This window comes from Vanessa tameamea, chromosome 10 (assembly GCF_037043105.1).
Source record: "Vanessa tameamea isolate UH-Manoa-2023 chromosome 10, ilVanTame1 primary haplotype, whole genome shotgun sequence".
Lineage (NCBI taxonomy): Eukaryota > Metazoa > Arthropoda > Insecta > Lepidoptera > Nymphalidae > Vanessa > Vanessa tameamea.
The window spans coordinates 11711431-11734766 of record NC_087318.1 but is presented as its reverse complement, the minus strand read 5'-3'; the positions used below and the strand labels follow the sequence as shown (position 1 = coordinate 11734766).

The 23336-nt window shown below is 31.5% G+C and overlaps 1 protein-coding gene across 3 annotated transcripts in view; it reads right to left on the bottom strand.

Annotated features, from left to right (window-relative positions):
* Bru3 (bruno 3) overlaps positions 1-23336 on the bottom strand; it is a 651773-nt gene that overhangs the window by 598456 nt on the left and 29981 nt on the right. The window lies entirely within an intron of this gene.

Below are 23336 nucleotides of genomic sequence, written 5' to 3'. Positions count from 1 at the left end.
AGCAACTTATTACAATTATTAAATAAATTGATATTCATTTCAGGGTACTCAATGTTCCTCCTAAATAAAGTAGATACATATCTAAAATATACAAAAACAAGTGTAAATACCAAATGTAACTTATTATTATAAACTAAATATATATAAAAAAACTTTGGTGTATCAAAAGGTTGTATTTTAGGTCCGCTAGTAATGCTTTGCTATAACTTCTTACCAGTCTACGTAATTTTCTATGGTATTATTGACTCGACACCAAAAAACAAAAAATAACTTACCAACTATCAATAACAAAATAAAAATAAAAAGCAATAAAAAAAAAATACTACATAGTTATTTTAAAATTAATTGAAATTTAGAAACAACGTTTATTGGATCTTATTGACGTCAAATACATTTCGCCATGTTCGTCGTGGCTGTGGCGTCGTTTATAATTCGCTTCCAAATTTTATTTTAATTAAAATAATATAATTATTACATAATAATCCAGTGTATTGAGTGTTATTGATAAAAATATTATAAAGCATAGTATTGCAGTAGCTAGCGTAAAAAACGGTTTTAATTAAAATCTATTCTGCTGTATTTTTCCCATAAAATGAAACGAGAAATATTTCGGACTACATCAATAAATAATCATTTCGATTCATTCGATCAATTAATGATGCCAAAAAATATTTCGCGAATAAACACAATGTTGCACTTTTATTCATGTTAATTAAAACTAAAAATGCTATCGGTATATGAATGTTCCAATTTAAAATATACATTGAAAAAAAAACAAGCACCCGCAGTATGATCATGGGTCGTTTGTTATCGTGCTTACTGCATTGTACTGACCACTGTCGGATCTTAGCGTTTTTCCACGGAATTCTTTCTAGACTTAGCGTTCTTCCTAGACTAGCAATTTGCACATTGTTGGCCGCTGTTCTACGTTTCCTTTTGTCGGCTGATTTGTTAGTCTTTTTTTCCTTAACGTTTTGCTTCTGTTCTGATTCCGTAATAATGTAGCACTTTGAATTCGCTATTTGTGTTTTGAGTGTTGTTTAAAAATAAAAACTCAAGTGGTGTTTCACTGGCTCACGATTTAAACCTGATGGCTCATTTGTGAGCGGCTTATGAAACGAATTTATGCTCTGTAAAAAACATTTACATTAAAGAGTTGAATTAAATTCGTTTTCAACATGGAATTAAGTTTAAGTTATTAATTAAAATTAAGCGTTTTGACGAAATATGTGTGAATCGTTTTAGTTTAATAGAATCATATAAATATTTTAGTTTATTTAATATTATATTTATTTTTCCTTTTTCAAGCGAAGGCTTCGCATTACAATAACATTTTATCTTTTATCCGCGACCTCGCTTGCATAGAATAGATGATAGTGTTGTTTAATAGATAAGTCACACAACTTAAAGTTTAAAAATAGGAAAAACAACAGAATGTTTAGGTCGATTTACTAGGACATGTTTCTATTAAGGCTGGGTAAAAAGCTGGGATGGTATGTTTGCTTAATTAACTAAATATATAAACTGACTGACAAAACGCAAACAACTGGAAACACAGGCCCTCAAAATATGTATGTATATAAATAATAGACTATTTTTCTCTTGTTATTATTTTAAACAATCCAATACAACATATACGTTGCGATCTTAATAATTTTCTTTCGAGGTTCTCCTGCGACCAATGGATTCTATTATCTAATATACAAATTCAAGACAAATTAAAAATAAAATTTCATATTACGAAATTTCTTTAAACAAGAAAATATTTAAAACATTTAACGTTATCAAAAATATAATTACGTTCAAAGTGTTCAACATAAAAATCGTTTCAAGTTAACATTGTAGCTTAGACGACCTTGCGAGATTAAATAATTGCGGATACATTTTGTATAAACAAGGGCTGGGTCACAATATTTGTTTATACTTTAATGAAGCCCTATAAGCTTAAAGATATAGAACAGGGAATATTAAAAGTTATACATAGATTTTTTTGTTTCAAATCCTTGATGTCTTCTTATTACTTCTATTCGAAAGAACTCGTAAACTAACTCGTCGGTCTACTGGCTAGATATAACTTCACAGACACATATAGATTCAAAAGTGCCTTTATGAGCTTACTTCAGTAAAGAATATTTTGATTCTGATTTGAATCGACATTTAGGCAAATTACTTTAACTGTAAGTACATTTTAAAAATAGCGACGTACACTACTAAAGTTACATCACTACCAAAGGAAAATTGGAAAAAAAATATATACTTTTAACGTCTTTTAGTTGATTTATGTAAGAAACTTCAATAAAAGCTGAGATGGGCCGATAAACATGTGAATTTTTATCGGTGATTGCTGTCTTAAATCTGGGCAAGCGCCATTAAATTTTTCGTATTTTGTGTTCATAACACTCTCAGCCATAATGAAAAACTTCGTAAGGAACCTCCATTATGAGATGAATTTCTGCTTGTATAAGTAGTATTAAAACCAATCCAGCGTTCCATTTTTAAAATACATATATAACCTACATAATAAAAATTAAGTTTGTATTAAGAAATTCGATTGTAACGCAATGCCATTTCTAATTCATCACTGTTCAGTATGAATGATTCGTTTTGTAACTTACTTAGTGAACGACCAGAGTTTCCTGAGACAATTTGCATTCGTTTTATGTTGAACAAGTTTACTTGACCCGTTAAAAAGGACAGCCTATTTCATGGAATTGATATGGGTGTTTTAATATTCATTACTTCCATGGCTTTTTTATTATAATATGAAGTTTAAAAGTGATTATTGTTTCTATATTTAATCGACTTTTAAAATGGTGAAAGATTATTTTTGATGCGTTTTTTTTTTTTGACTAAATTAGCAAATCAATAGTACTTTAGTATGGATACAACATTGATAAACATAATTGGGTATATGATTCACATTTTTTATGTAATATTAAATTAATAGCGAAGTCATATTTTCTAGTTTTTTAAATGTTACTTCATTTGAGCACATTTATAGCACATCGTCTTACAATCTATATAAACTAGCTTTTTATTAAAAAAAAATCGAACTAAAATTATATGTTTTAATCAACTGTAATCTTTTTATTACGGACTGATGACTTGATTAACGTGGCAGGACCCAACTAGATACGAAAGGCATAGAACCGGGATATTGGCGCACTTTGGGAGAAGGCTATGTCCAGCAGTAGATTGTGATTGGCTGATGTGATGACGATATTTTTAATTTAGTGTTGCCAATTAATACTCAATGTCGATGTGACTATGAATTCTATAGTTCTAGCTTACTCCACCACGCTGCTCCAATATATATACTATACTGAGTGTGGTATAATTTCATTGTAATTAGACACATGCAAGTTTTCGCACCATGTTTTCTTTCAAGCAAAGTTAGGCACATGAAAAGTCAATGATGTTTGACTGGGATGAAAAACGCAATCATAGGTTAAGATGCTCGCGCTCTAACCCTTGGGCCATCTCTGGTCAGATGACGACAAATAGCATTGCTCATTTTATTTTATCATTTAAAAAACAAATTTATAACATACTAAAAAATCCTTTTTTCTTCATAATTACGTAACGTGTTTGCAATAAGTGTACATGGACAGTCGACCTTGAAGTCTCACGACACGATGCGCAATCGTTTTTGATTGTAATCCTCCATTAAATTACATACCCTTTACTCGGTTTCTGTAAACTGCCTCATACAAAATACAATACAATATTTCCCTTAGAAAATATTCTAAACTAAATTGATATCAACAATTAGTAGTAGTAAAGTACCCCTCAGGACTTAGGCCTCTATTCTGTATGAGGAGAAAGTTTGGAACTCATTGCATCTTACTGATTCGATGCGGTATGATGGCTACACATACATATAATGATTGTTTTTTTTTCGAGAGGCTTCCTCACAATATTTTTTATTTTACTACCGAGCACAAATTGATTATAAACACAATTGAGAATAAGTAAATGCATTATTACTTGGATTTAAATGCGCAATCTCTGTATACTGTTATCGCGTTTTAACCACTGAGCTATCTTGGCTCAATTATATGTATGTAAATGATTATATTCAACGAAAACAACCAACTGGACGTATGCAATTAATAAAAATACTTGCTAATTAACTGAGATTTGTCAGAATAATGTATAAATTAAAACGAATGAAACAGTTGATTGTTCGTTCATGCAAAGAACGACAGACTCATATACAACGCGTCGAAATTATTTTAAAAAATGTGATTCGATGCCTCTGTGTTAATAAAACGATCCCCAGAGAATATTAAATTTAACACGTATTTGTGTTAATCAACTACATACATATGCTTATATATTTCGCGACAAGGTTCACGTAACTATTTAAGGATTATTTAACTATTACGGATTAAATCCGAATTAAAACATGAAATTTAGAATAATATTCGAATTTTAAACTATTAAGATGCGGTCTCGTCACAAAACCTCATCTCATTACTAAATAAATGTTTATTGTTGTAATGCGAAAAGAAATTTTAATTTAAGTAATGTAATAAAAAAATTATGAAACATAACAGTTACATTTTTATGAAAAGACAATTAAAGCATTCATTACAAGGCATTTTTAATAAAATAAACCTTTAAATACATTATTAAACATCGCGAGGAAGTCATGTATTACGTGCCACTAATTGGTGGTAGGGCTTTGTGCAATCCCGTCTGGGTAGGTACCACCCACTTATCAGATATTCTACCGCCAAACAGCATTCCCTTCAAACTGTTACACAACAATACAGGGTTGTATTGTTGTGTAACAGTTTGAAGGGTGAATGAGCCAGTGTAACTATAGGCACAAGGGACGTGACATCTTAGTTCCCAAGGTTGGTGGCGCATTGGCGATGTAAGTTATGGTTAATTTTTTTATTTATGTCTATGGGCGGTTGTGATCACTTACCATCGAGTAGCCCATATGCTCGTCGACAGACATCGCTCGGCCGTAGACAATGTCGCCATATGAAATTTTAATCATTTCATTCAAAACCAATGTGCCACCAACTTTGGGAACAAATGTTATAACATTGGCTTACTTATCAGTCAATCCGGAACACAAAAATACTAAATATTACTTCTTGGCGGTAGGATACGAAATGTGTGAAATGTGATGGCTGCTACTCACCCAAAAGACCTGCATAACGCCGTTCCATCAAGTAAAAGTGTTGGATGATATTCAACGATATGTGTCTAACAAAATGAGCCCCAAACCTCCTCCTTTAAAAGGCAGGGGTATTGTATACTTATAAATACATGTATAATTCTTAAAGTGTGTTTTTATTTGTTGTATCAATTATAAAATTCAAAAGAATTGTTAAAGAGCTTTTGTGTGCTAAAGGATATTACAACACTAATGACTATTTAGTTGACTACACACCTTGGGAATGGAATGATCGCCTCCAGGCTGTTTCAAATAACTAAAATATAATTATTATTGTACATGTAACATGGCAAAAAAAAAAACAAAATATCCCGCTGAGTTTCTTTCACCGGTTCTTCTCAGGTCCGAGGTGTTAAATTCCGACTCGGTGGTAGATTTTTGACTATCAATAAGCAAGTGTATACACTTCTATATTGAATAAAGATTTTTGACTTTGACTTCGAATACTTTTTCAATTATATGATCTGTAAGTCTTTCTACTACAGTAGAAAGACTTAGGTAATAATTAATGAATATTAATGACACCCCTCTAGCATAATTAAAGTTGCTCAGCCCCAACGAAATGCCGTTTCTTGTAAGGTTGTGTTCACTAATTACGTAACATTAACTTACTTCCATTTTTAATTTACCAACCTTTGAAGGCATTACAATTGTAATTATACGAATCAAAACTTAACGCGTGTTAAAATAAAAGTTAAATAATGATTAATGCAATTGTCTGTACTTTAAAATGTATTCAAGCAGTAAATTTAGCCAGTGTCATTTATGAGGATTTGTTTTTTTAAATATTTATGTTAAGCATATTTAAATAGCTTTTGAGATTAAAAGTATAAAATAGTCATAAAAATAAATATGTATTCGGTGATTTAAAAAAAAAATAGTTTTGCAGATAAAATTTTCATTCCATAATCAAAATTTGCCCAATAAACAAATTCTATCAACATTACATTTGTTTCCAATCCCAAAGTCTATAAAATTTGCAATTTAATTAAAAGCAAGCATCATAACGTATCACATCCCGACAGAAATAATATTAGGACAATTGTTATCTTCCACTTCGTAAACTGAGGTCAATATTCGACTAATTAAATCCCTCTATACTAGAATGGGGGAGGGGGTTTTCTAAAAAACATTCCTAAATCACATAATCCGAGATATAAACTTGTATTTAAGCGAACAATTAAGGATAATATGATCTGGCGTAGTTAATCCGACTGCACATTATACCTATTTAACGGGATTCCGGGACACGGTTATGAGTTCCAAACGTAATCCGAGTATAATTGTTGTCCGACGAACGGCGGAAAGTTCGTCGTAATTACGAAGCCGGGCTTGCATCTCCAATTCGGTTTATGGAAGGCTTAGAAAATTCGATTAGTGGATAGTAGAATTTTTCCCACAAAACTTGTACATGATAATTTTTTTCGTCGAATTACATATGTATATCTATTTCGAGTAACTTTATTTAATATGACTTAAAAATGTAATTTACTTCGTTATTCCAAGTACACTGAATCACAAAACGTAACGCAATTATTATTATCGAAACTGTTTAAAGGAAAACGTATTGCGAGAAAACGAATAATAAATGTTATAAATATGAAATGGGGTTATTGCAAAATGAGTCAGGATCAAGATAGTGCGTCTAACATGATTGCAGTCCGCAAAAGGGACGAGTACATGCGACAAGATAACCAGCTGAATTCGCACTCCGGAGCCCGCTAGGGACGTGAAACTGACATGTCGATAAATTCTGTTTTTTAACCTCGACGGACTGGAAATTTTGTGGGAATACCGAGAGAAAAATTTGTTTTCTATTTATTTAATTTCAAAAGTATACAGTGCACGCAATTGTTTTTATGTTTAATAAGATGCATTTCTGTAATTGTGTGAGTAAATAAGCGATCTTAACTGATGAATAGAATTTTGTTTTAGCATCTATAACCGTTCTTTGCAAATTCTGCTTTATTTTTCTTAATAATGCTGTCAGTATCAGCGGCTTCAAACAGCAATATATTTTTTTCCCATTCTCATTCATTTGGTGAGCGAGACTGTCTAATTATAGACACACTAAGTATTTGAGTACTAAGTAGGTTGCGGCGTATCGTATAAAAGGTAGTTTATATATCTTAAACTGCAAGTGTATATGGACGAAAGTCGACTTCGTAATATTTACATAATTTCGTAAAATACATTAATGAAAAATATGATTATCTATTTCAGATAAATATTTTTAAACGAAATGAAATAAATAAAATTATTTCCCTTTAAAAATGTAAAATTTTTATTATATCAGTTATAACATCTTCACGAAACGGATCCCACATTTAAAATTTATGAACGTCAAAAGCTACCCAACGGTTCATAGGAAACTTCACAGAGAAGCTTCAAGAAATTGTATGTCTGATATTCTGGAATCTAATTTACAATAACTTCTGAGATACCGCGAGAAATATATGAAATGTATTATATAACAAAATTTATAAAACGACGAACTAAATTCAGGTTATATTACTTTTAATTTAATTAAACGATTTATATTAAAACTATTTGTAAGCAACCTCTTTGATTATAGAAGGATTTTTATAAATAAAATCAAAGTATTGTTCGATGCTTTTACATCGAAGTAGTGTCCAAAATACTGGCAACCTTTTGCATTCGTAAGTCCAAGATAAGATATTAATTGAAGAAGAAAATTATGAAAAAACCAAATAGGTAAATAATTATTAAGTATAATTGATTGAAATGTGATAAATAAAAAAATGAAGATTATCCTTATGAATTATGGCAATACTTAAATTTTCCTTATAATATTATTTATCAACTATAATAACTCAAGATCATGATTAAATACATTTAAATTACTTGAAGCTTTCTGACATCGATGCTATTTGTTTTCAAGCATTCTTATCGATATTTTTTAGATATTAATCATATCCCATCCCTAAGCTCGGCCTAATGGAACCACGTGAATCAATAACTGCTGACCGTCTCATTACAAATCCCCTCTTTCAATCAATGCTGGACATTCGAATATCGTCATTTTTATCTAGCGAATACTGGTTAGATTTGCTTGTGTCAAAGTTGATCATAAGGCTTTTAATAGTATCAATCGTAATAAAAGTGTCAAATGGTTATGCTATGTGATATAAAACCTTGTAACGTTTTATTGACTATTAGTAATAAAACAAAAGATTTTAGTGTATTTCATCCTACATACGCTAACTTAAAAAAGAAATATAATAATAAAAAAAAATTATTCAATTTTGCTTAGATGATCCTACTTGAATGAAGTTTATTTTGATTTCGATTTTGAACTTCAAATAAACAACAATGATAAAACGAATCATAGATTACATTACTGAAAATATTAAAATAACACGGTCACTGAAAAGACTATAAAAAAAAGAGTCAAAAAGTTCTTCATAACAAATTCCATCTGAACGATGACGGGAACACAAACTTGTATGAGAATATTTTCCTTACTAAAGTATGAACGATATATCAGGCTGTTTATGTCCAGGATCGGACTCGGCACCAGCTGAAGATGATTAATTGAACGGCGAAAATTTTAAATTTATAATACAGCCCGCTTTGTTTGGACATCGAAGAAAGGCTTAACATGTTTCTGGACTTTTTAATCGTACATAACGAAATCTGAGTGATGGATAGCTTCGGGCAATTTGATGGGTACTTTGATGTGAAGCTGATGTATCTTTGATGAAACGGGTAAGGAGTTTTGAAATAACTACTTTATTATGTTAGTAGTTGCCGTCCGTTGAAAATGTGTTCTCAAGATTTCCCTCTAATGGGAAATCGATCGATTCTTTACTTTGAGAATCTTTTTAATGTTTAAAGTATATTTACAAATTTGGTTTAATAATTTTTGTAGGTGCAATATTTAGAAACTTATAACGGCAAAGGTTAATTAATTAATAAAAGATTTTGGAAACGATTAAGTCTTTAGAGTCGATTAAGTGGAGATGGGCAGGACATATGATGAGAGAAAGGAAAGAAAAATTGCTCGTAACGGAATAGTACTCCCGAGATGGCAAAAGAAACAGAGCTAGACAGACTATGAGATGAGAGGACGACATTAAAAAAACAGCGGGTTCAACTCGCAAAGCAAAAGACAGGATTGAATGGAAATCTTTAGAGGAGACCTTTGTCGGAAGACAAACTATAGGAGATTAACAACCGTGTGCCGATATTTCACTTCCAAAGATTAAGGCACATTCAAAGATAAAAATATATTATTATTATTATTAGTATACACAAGAACAGAAATAAAGGCCTTTTTTTAATTATAAGTCTTTAGAGTCGAGATGGCCCAGTGGTTAGAACGCGTGCATCTTAACCGATGATTTCGGGTTCAAACCCAGGCAGGCACTGAATTTTCATGTGCTTAATTTGTGTTTATAATTCATCTCGTGCTCGGCGGTGAAGGAAAACATCGTGAGGAAACCTGCATGTGTCTAATTTCAAAGAAATTCTGCCACATGTGTATTCCACCAACCCGCATTGGAGCAGCGTGGTGGAATATGCTCCATACCTTCTCCTCAACGGGAGAGGAGGCCTTAGCCCAGCAGTGGGAAATTTACAGGCTGATTATGTTATGTTTATGTAGAGTCACATCCGCTCATCTTATCATCCTATACTCTACTCACCATCCACGTTATCCTTTGACGACACAATTTAATTTTAACACTATTAATGTATCAACTTACTGCTATGTATAAAAAATATACTATCTTACAAGGACAAAACAAGCATTCTAAACTTATAGACAACATTTAAACCAAAGATTGATTTTCAACTCAGTGAAATGATCACCAAATAAACAGCGCATTTAAAAATTTACATTACAAAGTATAATCACACATTGAACATTTGGAAAACAAATGTCGTTCAAATTATAAGCATGCTCATACTTTACTTCAAAGAGACGACCACAAAACAGAAAACATACGTATCTATAACACGAACCACGTTTGGAAGTGAGAAGCTCGGTCAAAGGATCTATTAAAACTGTAGACGGTTTTAATTATGCAAAATCAGCGATGTACAAGCTATTCGGGTCAACCGGGGCGAAAGAGGCAGGGGTTTTTAAAAATGAAACAATAGACGGGAAATTAAGACTAGAGTTTTTACGTGTGCTGGAATTAATAGTGCTGGAGGATGGAAATGGTCCGAATTGAAATCGTAGCAGGAAATAAAATGGTCGGTGAGTCACTTGATTATACTCAATGGGTCTATTTTAACAAAGGGACGACATTTGAGGTCAGGTTTCAAAGATGGTGCTAATAAACTACTTTTGAATTTTTTTATTTCTTTGTCCTCTATTAGGTACCTTTAAATCTTTTTATTAGAAAGAAAAAAAAAACAATTGCCATTGTATTTTTAAATAAAATTGGAATCTATTCTTATTAGTACCAATACTAAAAATGCTAAATTAACTATTTTTGTCTGTCTGTTTGTAACGCATTCACCGCTAAGTCACTGGACGAATATTGATGAAATTTGATGTGGAGCAAATTTGAAATCCGTGGAGAGACATAGGATACATACATTTTTAACCCTTCACGAGGGAACGTTGTAGGTGAGGGTTATATGTAAGATCTTGAAGGATTTTCGTCATTAATTGAATTCCACGCGGTTGCAGCTCAGCTAGTATATATATATATATATAAATTGTGGTGAAAGTAACTTTTATGTTTAGGGTATTCCGACTTACGTTTTCATTACGATTAAATAGTGTATATGTTATAATGAAAGATTATCGCCCTTTCTTTGTTTTAAACTAATCAGTAACAATGGATTTAGAATAAAAATCTTCAATAACGGGGAAGTTCAAGACAACCCCGCAGATTGCAAACACAAATGTATTTTTGCTCCACTCTTATAAAGCGATGGAACACGACTGAAAAAAGTACATTTATATGATCAATGACTTTACGTATTTTCCGTGGCACGTAGTAAACACTACCAACATCTCAGCTACAGAAAGAAATTCTCAAAGTTCAACGAGTCATTTAAAGTAATACATCTGATTCGTAATACTATAATTCAAAAACATGATATGCGTGTTTATCACTATCATGACTACGACGTAGACTCGTGACTACGACGTAGACCACAAACACACCTTAAGGCTTTATAGACTAGACATTTATGACTAACGTCTGACCTAACTTCGGGGCCATTTAACCCCGGGATAGATGTTACTAAGTTTGGGGAGCTATAAAATTTGATAGCGCATGAACTAGTACTATTTCTAAGACAGCAATTTCAAATACTGTACTACTTGACTTAATCCCGGTGTATCTATACATGTTATGAGAGTAATATTTAAACTAAAATTTGTATTCATACAATTAAATTATTTTTTATATCAACATTAGAAATACTTTTTTATATTTGAGAATATCATATTATTAAAGATTACTAATCTGTAAAAAAATATTATTTTTTGTAAAACAATTATTCATCATCATTCTCCTGCCCTTATCCCAATTTTACTCGGGGTCGGCGCAGCATGTCTTCTTCTTCCATACTTCTCTGTCGGACGTCATCTCACAAGTAACATTCTGTCTAACCATATCGTCTTTCACACAATCCATCCATCGTTTCTTTGGTCGTCTCCTTCCTCTATATCCATCCACGTCTATTCTCAAAACCTTTCTCACAACATGATGCTCATTCCTCCGCATAACATGCCCATACAATGACAGCCGGTTTGCATATAAATTAATAGAATGAATAAATTGTATCCAAGACGTATTACAATACTTACTAAATAAAAAATAAAAAAACAACTACGTATCTATCGTCGAAAATCATATACAATAGTATCATCAAATATTTTTATATTACATGATATTATTATAAGTTACAGGATGTTACGAAATAAAGCGATAGTCTGTTACTTCAAAACATACATAATATTAAATTCTGGTAAAATACAGCCTTCGCTCGCAACACATTCAAAACAAGAGTAATTATGTGTTCAAATTGAGAAAGTTTAAAATATATTGCACCGTTTTCTCTGCATTTTAGGAACTTGTACACCTCCTACCGTATACTCGTATGAAGGTTCTACACTAACTGAATTATGGCAAGGTTCTTACAAAAATTTATTAATTCAGTTCGGATAAAGAAAATTCAAGACATTAAATCAATGAATAGAACCTTGTCGTATTATATCTACATATTTGTATTTAAAATATGGACTTGCCAATGGCGAATAATATAAATGATAAAAAAGTGCAGAGCTAGTACTTGTCCATTTTTAGACAGGATATATATATTGTATATAATTGATTAAATGATAATTCAAAAGTGCTTGTAAAAGCTTACTTGGATAAAGTATATTTTGATTTGATTTAATGACACTTAATCTTAAGTGGTCTCCACTGCCCTTAGATAAAGAAACTGTAATAAATATTAACAACTCCTTACATCAAGAATGCGCCAGAAGTTATGTACGCGGGCTTGCACAAAGCCCAAGTAAAAAAAAAAAAAAGTGTCAAATTAATCCGAACATTTATCTCTCGTAAAATTAAACTCAAAACGTATTTACCGTTACTTTCGTAGTTAGTTCTATCCATAGCAAATATTTAACCGTTCAATATTTTCGGCTTTATTGGAAATTCTTTAGCGGGCTCGCATTCAACGCGTACCTTTGAGAACCGAATGAATTTATTGTTACATTTAAAAGGCAATTGTGGGTATAATGAAAACTTTCAGGCCTCTCAACGAGAGGTGGGAAACCGTTTACACATGTTTTTTTTTTAATATGAACCACATTTGTCACGTTTTTCGTGTCAAATTTTTCAATGAACATTTTCGATAACTGGAATCAAAATGGGCGATCAAAGCAAAATGCTTAAGTATTTTTTCATGTTATAGAAAGTTATTATAGTAGGTTTCATTCCGCTTATGAAAATTAAAAAGTAGATAGCAATCCAGGTAATATTTAATCAGGATTACAGACTGATATGATATCATTTGACTAAAAATATATTTTGTGTAATTCAACAAATATCGTATCCAATATGTCAGAGAAAGATAGAAGATATTTATAAGTAGGTACTTCTAACATCCTAAATCAACACGGATGTCACCGAAAATATGTATACCACAAAATTAAGATATCGTAAGCTCAGTAGTACTATTTTTGCAATGTTTATTTTTTCCAATTCGTTTTTTTTTTTTTTTTTTCTATGAAGTATACATGATAATAATAACAATATGTTTATTAATTATCTATGTTCATGTTTAGTTGTAACTTCATAATATCCTTAACAATTAAAGTATGTTACATTTTTTAAATATTAAACTTAATGTTATATAAAGAGAATAGAGATTTTTCACAGTTTTTATTATACTAGCTTAAACTATAAAACAAAAGGCAAGTGGAGCGCGCGGAACATTATAGTGACGCAACTAAAGCAAATACAAAATCAAATGCAAATTCCAACGCAATAATTAATAATTAAATTGCATTGGTGAAATGACGAATGATTAATATTACTTGAAGTACCAATGCTTGGCATGAAATGTCCTATTTACCATTCCGCCGCCCTATATGTCTTAAAAACATACCTACAAACAAACCTCGAACCAAGATAGCCCGTAGCATTTAATATCGACCACAGATTTTTTATGTTTATTATTGTGAAGGAAAATACGTGAGGAAACCTGGACGTTGTTGAAAATCTACATATTTTGTTTTCACTAAACAACATTAATGTACCTTAGTGTTAAAATTCCAAAAAGTCTTTAAACAAAAGAAAACGAGACCCATCAGTGGGATATACACACTGCTATATAAATGCATGTTCTACAATAATGTTTTTTTTTTATATCACATCAATTATTGTTTTGTCTAAAAAATAAAAGTCTTAGTATGAATAATCTCAACTAGTCAAAGGTACATGAAGATGCAATCGTGGATAACAGCTGATACTACATATATGCAACTAATTTCCATTTAATACTGCTTTACTGGCAATATTGAAGCGAGCATCTACTGTTACAGGAATACGAAGTGGACTATTAAATCTAGACTTGTATAGGACAAGTTGATGTTTAGTGTCTGGCGGTGGATCCTAAAGGCACGTTCACATTGAGTGCATTTAACATATGCATATTTACATACTTTCATATGCTAATTTACTTTGTATAAAATCTTTTTTTTTGTGTGAATCGTTCATTATATATCTGTACTATGGTTACATATAAAAGCTAATTTTGGAACCCGTCACTAGCGTTCCAACAAAACTCATCATTATCACACGCAAATATTTTACATAGCCTTACGTTTTCTTAGTAACTCGTAACCACGTCATAATCATAAAGCTAGGAATACTTTGAATTACTGTTTTAACAAGGATTCAAACTATTTTTGGGTAAGCTGCGTTGTAATGGTATTCTATTATTTTTTATAATAATCCTTTACCACTTAGCATGAAATTAGAATAAAATAAAATTTAATAATATGAATATACAAACATCCAAAAAAGTATATTATTTTAATGTTCATTGTAATCGAAAAAGGAGGGAAATATAACATGTAATTTAATATGTTATATGTTCCATGTTACATGACCTTACATATTGTGGCTTAGATGTGCACAAAAAAGTAGTTGTCGAATGTTATGAACATTTTCGACCAAAGACGATACCAGTTAACATGATCACTAGAAATATTAAAATCCACAGAAGAATAATCATATAATATCCCACAGACTAAAATATAAAAATTTCAAGTATAACGTATACTTAGTTTTTAAAAGGTTTCAACTACGAACGTGTGAACGAGGGCTAATAAGTCTGCTCTTGAAACAGCGACATAAATCCGTGTGATGGGACTTAGATATTATTGTCCTATTTCACACTGTTAGAAACATTTATAATTGTTATTTCTTTGAGAAAAATTTTATAACTCTCATTTATAGAATTGTTACAATTACATAATTTATATTCGTAAAATAATTAGAATAGAGGCTCAAATAAATCATTCAGTTACGTGCAAACGATTACGTAGTATGTAAAAAAAAGTTATGTAAAAATATTTTATATGAAGACAGTTTCGTTTGATGATATTAAAATATTTTTAAATCATCATTTGAAATCAAAATAAACTTAATCAATAAAGATTTAATTTAATGTAAAGCTACAACGGATTCGCAATGTAATATTCATTAACAAAATAACCGACAAGAGATTCAGTAGTTACTCCTGTTTACATATCAAATTACATTGTCAACTACATAACAAATGAATTTATGTACTCAGCGCGGAACGTTCAATTCATGGATCAATATTGCATATTATTCAATGTATATGTTACTGTAAAAGCTCGAACTACGGCAAATCTTAAGATTTTCCAGTAAAACCTAAGATTTACCTATTATGAATGGTAAATGTCCATAAAACTTTGGAATTCGAACTTTTATTTTATTCACTTGGTAAATCTTAGGATTTATATGTTAGGCTAGGTTAGGACGAAAAAGTCGTCCCTTTATAATAAATACTTACATTTACCAACTCATGTCGGTAAATCTTAGGTTTTACTGGAAAATCTTAAGATTTAACTTAGTTCGAGCTTTTACAGTAACATATATAATGTAATATATATATATTTCTTAAAATTATAACAAACAGAGATTTTGACTACAAAAATTAATTTAAAACTGAAGTCCGTACATTTGTTTGTTTCTTAAGAAGAAGGCCAAAACCAGTTTAATCACAGACACAAGGGACATAACATCTTAGTTCCCAAGATTAGTGGCGCATAGGTCATGTAAGGAATGGTTAAAGCTTAAAGCGCCTTTGTCTATGGGCGGTGGTGACCACTTACCATCAGGTGGCCCATATGCTCGTCCGCCAACCAATGCCATAAAAAAAGGATGGCTTATTTACCTCTAGTTGATTTTATCCATCATAAAAAAATACTCTACAGTGTTTTTCTTCTATACAGAATTACAAATACAGTAATGATAATAATTAATCTAAATGCACGAGTTCTATCAACGTGGCTCTCTCAGCTCTACACAAAACACATGCTATGTTAATAACGTGAAAATCAATATCGTTACAAGATAAGATAATCGCTGTAACACTCTACCCGGGTTACGAGCGATACAGTATACTTTTATTGTTTTTAGTACTTCAAGGTTTAAATTCATCCAGTAAGTATAAAGCTCTTATAATGACTAACATACGTTAAGCCTTTAAATAATAGCAAATCGTTCATCGTCAATTTCGAAAAAGTACTATTGTTTTTCGTTAAATTGTTATCATTGTAAATTCATATATATTCATTCATGGGCCACCTGATGGTAAGTGGCCCATAGACAGTGGCGTTGTAAGAAATATTAACCATTCCTTACTTCACCAATGCGCCACCAACCTTGGGAACCAAGATGTTACCCTTGTGCCTGTAGTTACATTGGCTCACTCACCCTTCAAACCGGAACACAACAATACTGAGTACTGCTGTTTGGCGGTAGAATATCTGATGAGTGGGTGGTACCTATCCAGACGAGCTTGCACAAAGCCCTACCACCAAGTAAATATATTGTTTTAAAGTTACTAATATTATAAATGCCAAAGGTTTAATTTTACGGATTATTGTTACTCATTCATGCCAGAAAGGTTTGAAGATATCTGAATGGTCTTTTAAAAAAATTATAGCTAATGTTAAATCAACATTGGTAAATAACGTATATTACTCAGTACAAGATTATTTGAAAGTTTCGCGTGAACTTAATATTTATTGATTTCTAGGCAGAATATATAAAAAAAATATTGTTTTTTACTGATATACTCTGGAATTAAAATGGTGGAAAAGAGTAACAACTTTCTTGCCGGTTCTTCTTGGTAGAATCTACTTTCCAAATCGGTCGTAGCTTCAAATGAAATTCAACATGACGATTCAAAAATGCTATGAGCCTACTTGAATAAAGAATATTTTGATTTGATTTAATTTAATTTGGTACAGATTTAGACTATAATCTGGAATAGCACATGTTATCCCTAACGTGCACACCAACCCCAATTCCTCACAAGCAAGCGAAGCCGCGGTCGGTAAATAGTTAGAATACATATTCATTTTATACATAGCTTGAATGATTATTTGTTTATAAATTCCCCTCTCAAAAGAGTCTTAACTTCACCTTTTGTTTCGTCAAATCTCGTTAACTCCCCCATACTGAATTACCCGCAGCGCGCCTCTTTATAAAAATTTTAAAAGAAGACGTGTTAAGCAACATACTAAAGTTAATCATGGTTCCGCTTATTTACATAATGTTGCTTCCAACTTGCTTAGAGGATCAAAAGTTTTTCCCGTTACGTTCAGCGGTACGAGTTGTGTCTTTTATAATTAAAAATAAAAACTACGTTAATTATTCTTTGACGAACTAATATAGTGAATTTGTATAATATTACAGCTATATACATATTCTGTAGATATATGCTGTAGTACATAGAGATTAGCGATAATATTCCTAAGCGTCATTCTATCTAGACTTTTCATAACCTATTCTGTTACATCAAGCTAAATATGTATTCATTATTATTGTATAATCAGTTTCATGTCTTAAATTATTATTTTTTTTTTTTTTATAGTAGATGTGGCAAACGAGCAGGAGGCTCACCTGATGGAAAGTAACTACCACCGCCCATGGACATCTGCAACACCGGGGGGCTTGCAGGTGCGTTGCCGGCCTTTCAGGAAAGAGTACGCTCTTTTCTTGAAGGTTCCCAAGTCGTATCGGTTCGGAAAAACCGCCGGCGAAAGCTGGTTCCACAGAGTGGTTGTGCGAGGCAGAAAATGTCTTAAAAATCGCGCTGTTGTGGATTTTTGTAACCTATACTATTAATATAAATGTGAAAGTTACTGTATCTGTAGTGCGATTCTGCAAAAACCACGTTAGGATTATAAACAGCTTTCATTTCTGAACTCATTTCGATACGACCTTGAATTGAAAAATATTTGGTATTCCGTAACTATATGTATGTCATATCGTGTGAAGCGAAAACTGTGAAGCGAGATGATAGTGCAGCTACTTTTATTGCCGGTTTTTAAAAAAACATTTTCGATTAGAAGTTTCTAAAAAACTGAGGATTTAAAAAATCAATGACGTCATAATTCATGCAAAATATGTTATAAATTATTTATTTTATAGTTTAAAATCATTTGTAACGCAAATTCAGACACATTTTATTAATATCTGTCTGAACATAGAACTACCTTTGCATGAAATTTTGTAAAAAAAATTATCAATGTCAACAAAAATGTTTAATATGTCAAGCAATAGGTATAATTAAATTTTATCAATAAACCAAAAATTTAATTTAATCGAAAATTCTTTACTACTTTTAATTATTTCCGTTTGCTTTTATTATGAAACCCTGATGATGAAGTATTTTTCTATATTTATGTTCTATGTTCGAAATTCAATAGTGCGAATGGCCGCTACGCTGGTCATTAAATATATGCCTATGTAGATTTACTGTATTCTTTCATTTTCAACCTATTTAGAATGCATCCTGAAGGTGCTACTGCTAAAAAATATACTACATGATATACAACTACAACTTTGAGTGATCACTTTACCCTAAATTGGTTTAAACTAAACAACCAGTCGCGGGCGACAAGTTGTTTATTTTATTATTGATTTGGTTATAAAATCTAATCATTATTAAAAACATGAACTGAGACGAAATTGATTATAATATTATATCAGCTTAAACAAATGAAAATTGTAATTGATGTACTAACAACTGAAATAATGAAAATAGTGAAAAGTGAGTTAAGTTTGAAAGTGGCACCGCAAACCGAGAAGCTATCTGGAAACCGGCTGTCATTGTATGGGAATGTTATGCGGAGTAATGAGGACCATGTTGTGAGAAAGGTTTTGAGAATGGATGTGGATGGATATAGAGGTAGCGGACGACCAAAGAAACGATGGATGGATTGTGTGAAAGACGATATGGTCAGAAAGAATGTTACTTGTGAGATGACGTCCGACAGAGAAGTATGGAAGAAGAAGACATGCTGCGCCGACCCCGAGTAAATTTAGGATAAGGGCAGGAGGATGATGATTTGATATACTAACAAGACAGTGTGTAGAAAAATCAAGGGATCTGCGTGATATATTATACATTATGTTAAAAAGAATAAGCCAATATTTTAGATACAGGCTCGGTCTATTTCAGATGTTAGAATTCATCGAATAATGACACATTTGTTCATACTAATAAATTGCTTTACGTCAATTTTACGTTAAAACAATTAAAAAAATATATTGCATATTTATTTTATTATTTCAATGCACTTGTTTTAGCGAGCCTTTTACATTTATAGCGGGATTTGCTCCAAGCAAAAACGGTTAGGATTACCAAATCAATTTGACAAGAATTTCCAGAAAATTGTGCATGTATTGAATATGACTGGTATAATAAAATATAAGTGAGTTTGAGAGCGCCTGTAAGCTAAGCAATAGTGAGTGAGGAGTGACTCAAGTTGATGAGATGATGATGACTATAGTTCTTATGACTTTTTCATTCTTTGTGAAATACTTGCGAATGGATGAGTATTTAGTTTTGTTTATGGTCGATGGAGTGTATTTGATTATTTTCTCGTACTTATTTCTCAGTTTTTCCAACTTGTCATACTTCACACAATTTTGCATTTCAGTTTGTACCTTCTTTTATGCTATATGATATACATAACAAGCGCCATTTTACTCGTTATATTTTATATCCAAACAATTTTGATATGTTTTTCTTTTGTTTTTCATAATTATGTCATCTCTTTTAAATAATTTATCGAACTCTTAATGGTATGATAACTGACTTTGATCTCGTGATTCTGGACTGATACTCCAGTTTGAGCTATGAAATTTAAAATTTCGTGTATTAATATTTACTTACCTCGGAATTCACGTAAATCTATCAATCTTCAGTTCTTCAATCATTTCAGATTACCATTCATCGGGTTACGAGAGTGAACGAATAGAGAACGTACTTGTGAAATCGATCAGAAAGACATCAAGAAAATAATACCAAATAAAATGTCCAAAATGTGTGTGAACAAAATCTATATCATATAAAAAATAATTATTTTTTCAGTCGCGTTAAAAAAAGATCCGAGATGGCCCAGTGATTAGAACGCGTGCATCTTAACCGATGATTTCGGGTTCTAACCCAGGCAGGCACCACTGAATTTTCATGTGCTTAATTTGTGTTTATTATTCATCTCGTGCTCGGCGGTGAAGAAAAACATCGTGAGAAAACCTGCATGTGTCTAATTTCAACTAAATTCTGCCACATGTGCATTTCACCAACCCGCATTGGAGCAGCGTGGTGGAATATGCTCCAAACCTTCTCCTCAATGGGAGAGGAGGCCTTAGCCCAGCAGTGGGAAATTTACAGGCTGCTAATGTATGTATGTATGTTAAAAAAAGTCGTTATAAAAACCTATTTAATTATTGTTTTTCAATCTACTCCCTGCATGTTCCTTTCAAAACTCTTTCCCCTTGTATAATATATTCAAAATGAATGCGAAACATAGTGTACATTTGTAGATAGTAATATATTGTGGCCGGCTGGGATCGCGGATGCGAATTTAATATCTGTCAGAGACAGGGAGCCGAGCGAGCATTCACACGTTTATTAATGTGAACGTTTTTGGTACTTCCTTTTTTAATTTTCCCTTTGCCGTAGTACGAAGTCAATCGATTTTTTTTTTAATAAAATTCTGTCGTTGATCTTGTAACACAGATAATATCAACATTTCATAGAATTTTGTTAAAGTTCAGAAATGTTCAAATATAATGTCGAATTAAGCATTTTTTGTAACGAAGTTCTTCAACGCGGCTTACAGTAAAGTGAACTGGGAGATATCATCACGTAAGGAAAATGGCGTCATGCCTCCAGGCGACCTTCCCTCTCGTTTCTTTTTCTCTGTCCCTTTCTATTATTTTCGTTTTTATAAAAAAAAAAAAATACTGTTTTAATTCACACGGATTTTTTAATAACAATTTTATATTTTGCCATTTATCAGACTTTGTTGATTTATTTCCTTCATCAATGCATAATGAATTGACAAAAGCTACTTCGTTCCAACTGGGTGTGCCACGACAGCTCGCTTCTTTTCTTTTAGTATATATAGTGTATATTTTATGTGACAGTGGGTGTTATAAAATCAATACGTATAGGACAAGTGAAACGCCTGATAGCTGTAAACGTACTTCTTTATTACAGACCCAAGATGGTTTGATAATAAATAATAACTACTAAGTATCTTATCAGGTCTCCTCAGTGAAATACATATTCCAAAAAAGGGATAAAATTATTTAATGATATCTTCTAAATTTATGTTTCAAAAACGCTTGAAGAGCCTTTTATAATAAAGTATACTAATAATTTTCCTGATTAAGTAACAAACGCAAACCATGCAGATATTACGTTAAGGTGTAACGTAAAAAATACTTGTATCATGGTGAGGAAAATCGTAAAGTTGAATTATGTCTATATTCTGTTAATTTGTATACATTTTTATTGCTAATAAAGACTATGTTACAGAGTAACAATAATTCCATAAAACCAATGCCTTAAACTCATATGGTAGTCGGTCCACGTACATGACAAAACAAGACATTTTTTAAAACGTGAACTAGCGTTGTTTAACCGAAACATCCGACATCTAAAGTTTTCTGGTAAAAATATCAAGAAAACGCGACACGTTTTTAATAATATATTTTACGAAAGATAATCTTCTATAGCAGCGTATTATAAGCGGGTCGACTGCACTGTCAGCAACGCGCGTCCCCGCTTCGTATTTCGCTGTTATGAGACATCTCATTTCATGTGTTCATTCCTATTGTACCCGATGGGAGAGTCGTTGTTTGCACAAGGATTCTGTGTGACGTTTTGTAAAATTTTTGTACATATCTTGAATTTCCCAAGCTTCCCTGTGTGTAAGTTTCACAATATTTTCTTGTAATCCGGTGATCCATTATGAAATTGTTTACGAACGTTTCGCCATTTTATGTCTGACCCGGTAACATAATATTATTGAGTTGTTCGAATGATATATCTAAACAGTTTTCGTGTTTTGTATCTTATAAATATTAATGACATACTTAAATCAGTTTTAAACGAGATTTTATAAATATAATTTTAAAATATTCTGTAATTATTTTACATGTTAAAATTTGTTAATGTTGTGAACATTTTTAATTGATATATACATACATATATCAATAAATATTACGAAGTCTGTGTTTCTCTTATTAAGTTTGAAACATGTATGTATATTATTAAGGTACCTTTTTTAATAATTATTAAAATAAAATGTGTGAGCACTTATTTCAGTATTATTTTTTTCACGTATGTATACTAGTGTTTCAACGAAAATATCACTAATCATTATATTATGATACTATATTTATATCTCACTGTATATTATGTCGAATGTTTATTTTATTTCAATTTAAAAAAAAAAGAAGTTTTTTTTAATAAGTATTCGCCCAGTGGTAGAAATTTGGTCATAATCCGTTTCCAAATTCGATTACACAATGATTTATAATTAGACTATTATTCCTGACACAATTTACTTTCTTATGTAATAAATAACGCGTCGAGGTAACGCTATATAAGAGTGGCCATTACACGCCGATGTAAGAGCAAGAATCGTGCGCTTACCAGATGTAGGGATCCAGTCGAGCCAGTTGAAGTCAAACATAACTCGCTAGAAATGGTCCAAGTTATAAGACGTTAGAGAAAATATACACGCAACTACAACACAATTATATACACATACTATATTTTAAGCATATTTTTTTTTAGCATTGTTTATAAAATAGCTGTTAGGTCATTGATCTTTACCTTTTATACTTTAAGTTCATACGAATGAATCGTTTTTTTAAACCTTACGTTTGATTATAATTCACTCACACATAGTCATATTGTGTATATATCTTTAAATTAAAATATATATGTCAACGGCATGGATAAGCTAATGGAAAGTAATCACCTCCAGCGATAGACAATGATAGCGTTATTGACAAACTGTTTCATTGCATTCTTGGTTTAAATGACATAATTATACATACATATATATTATACA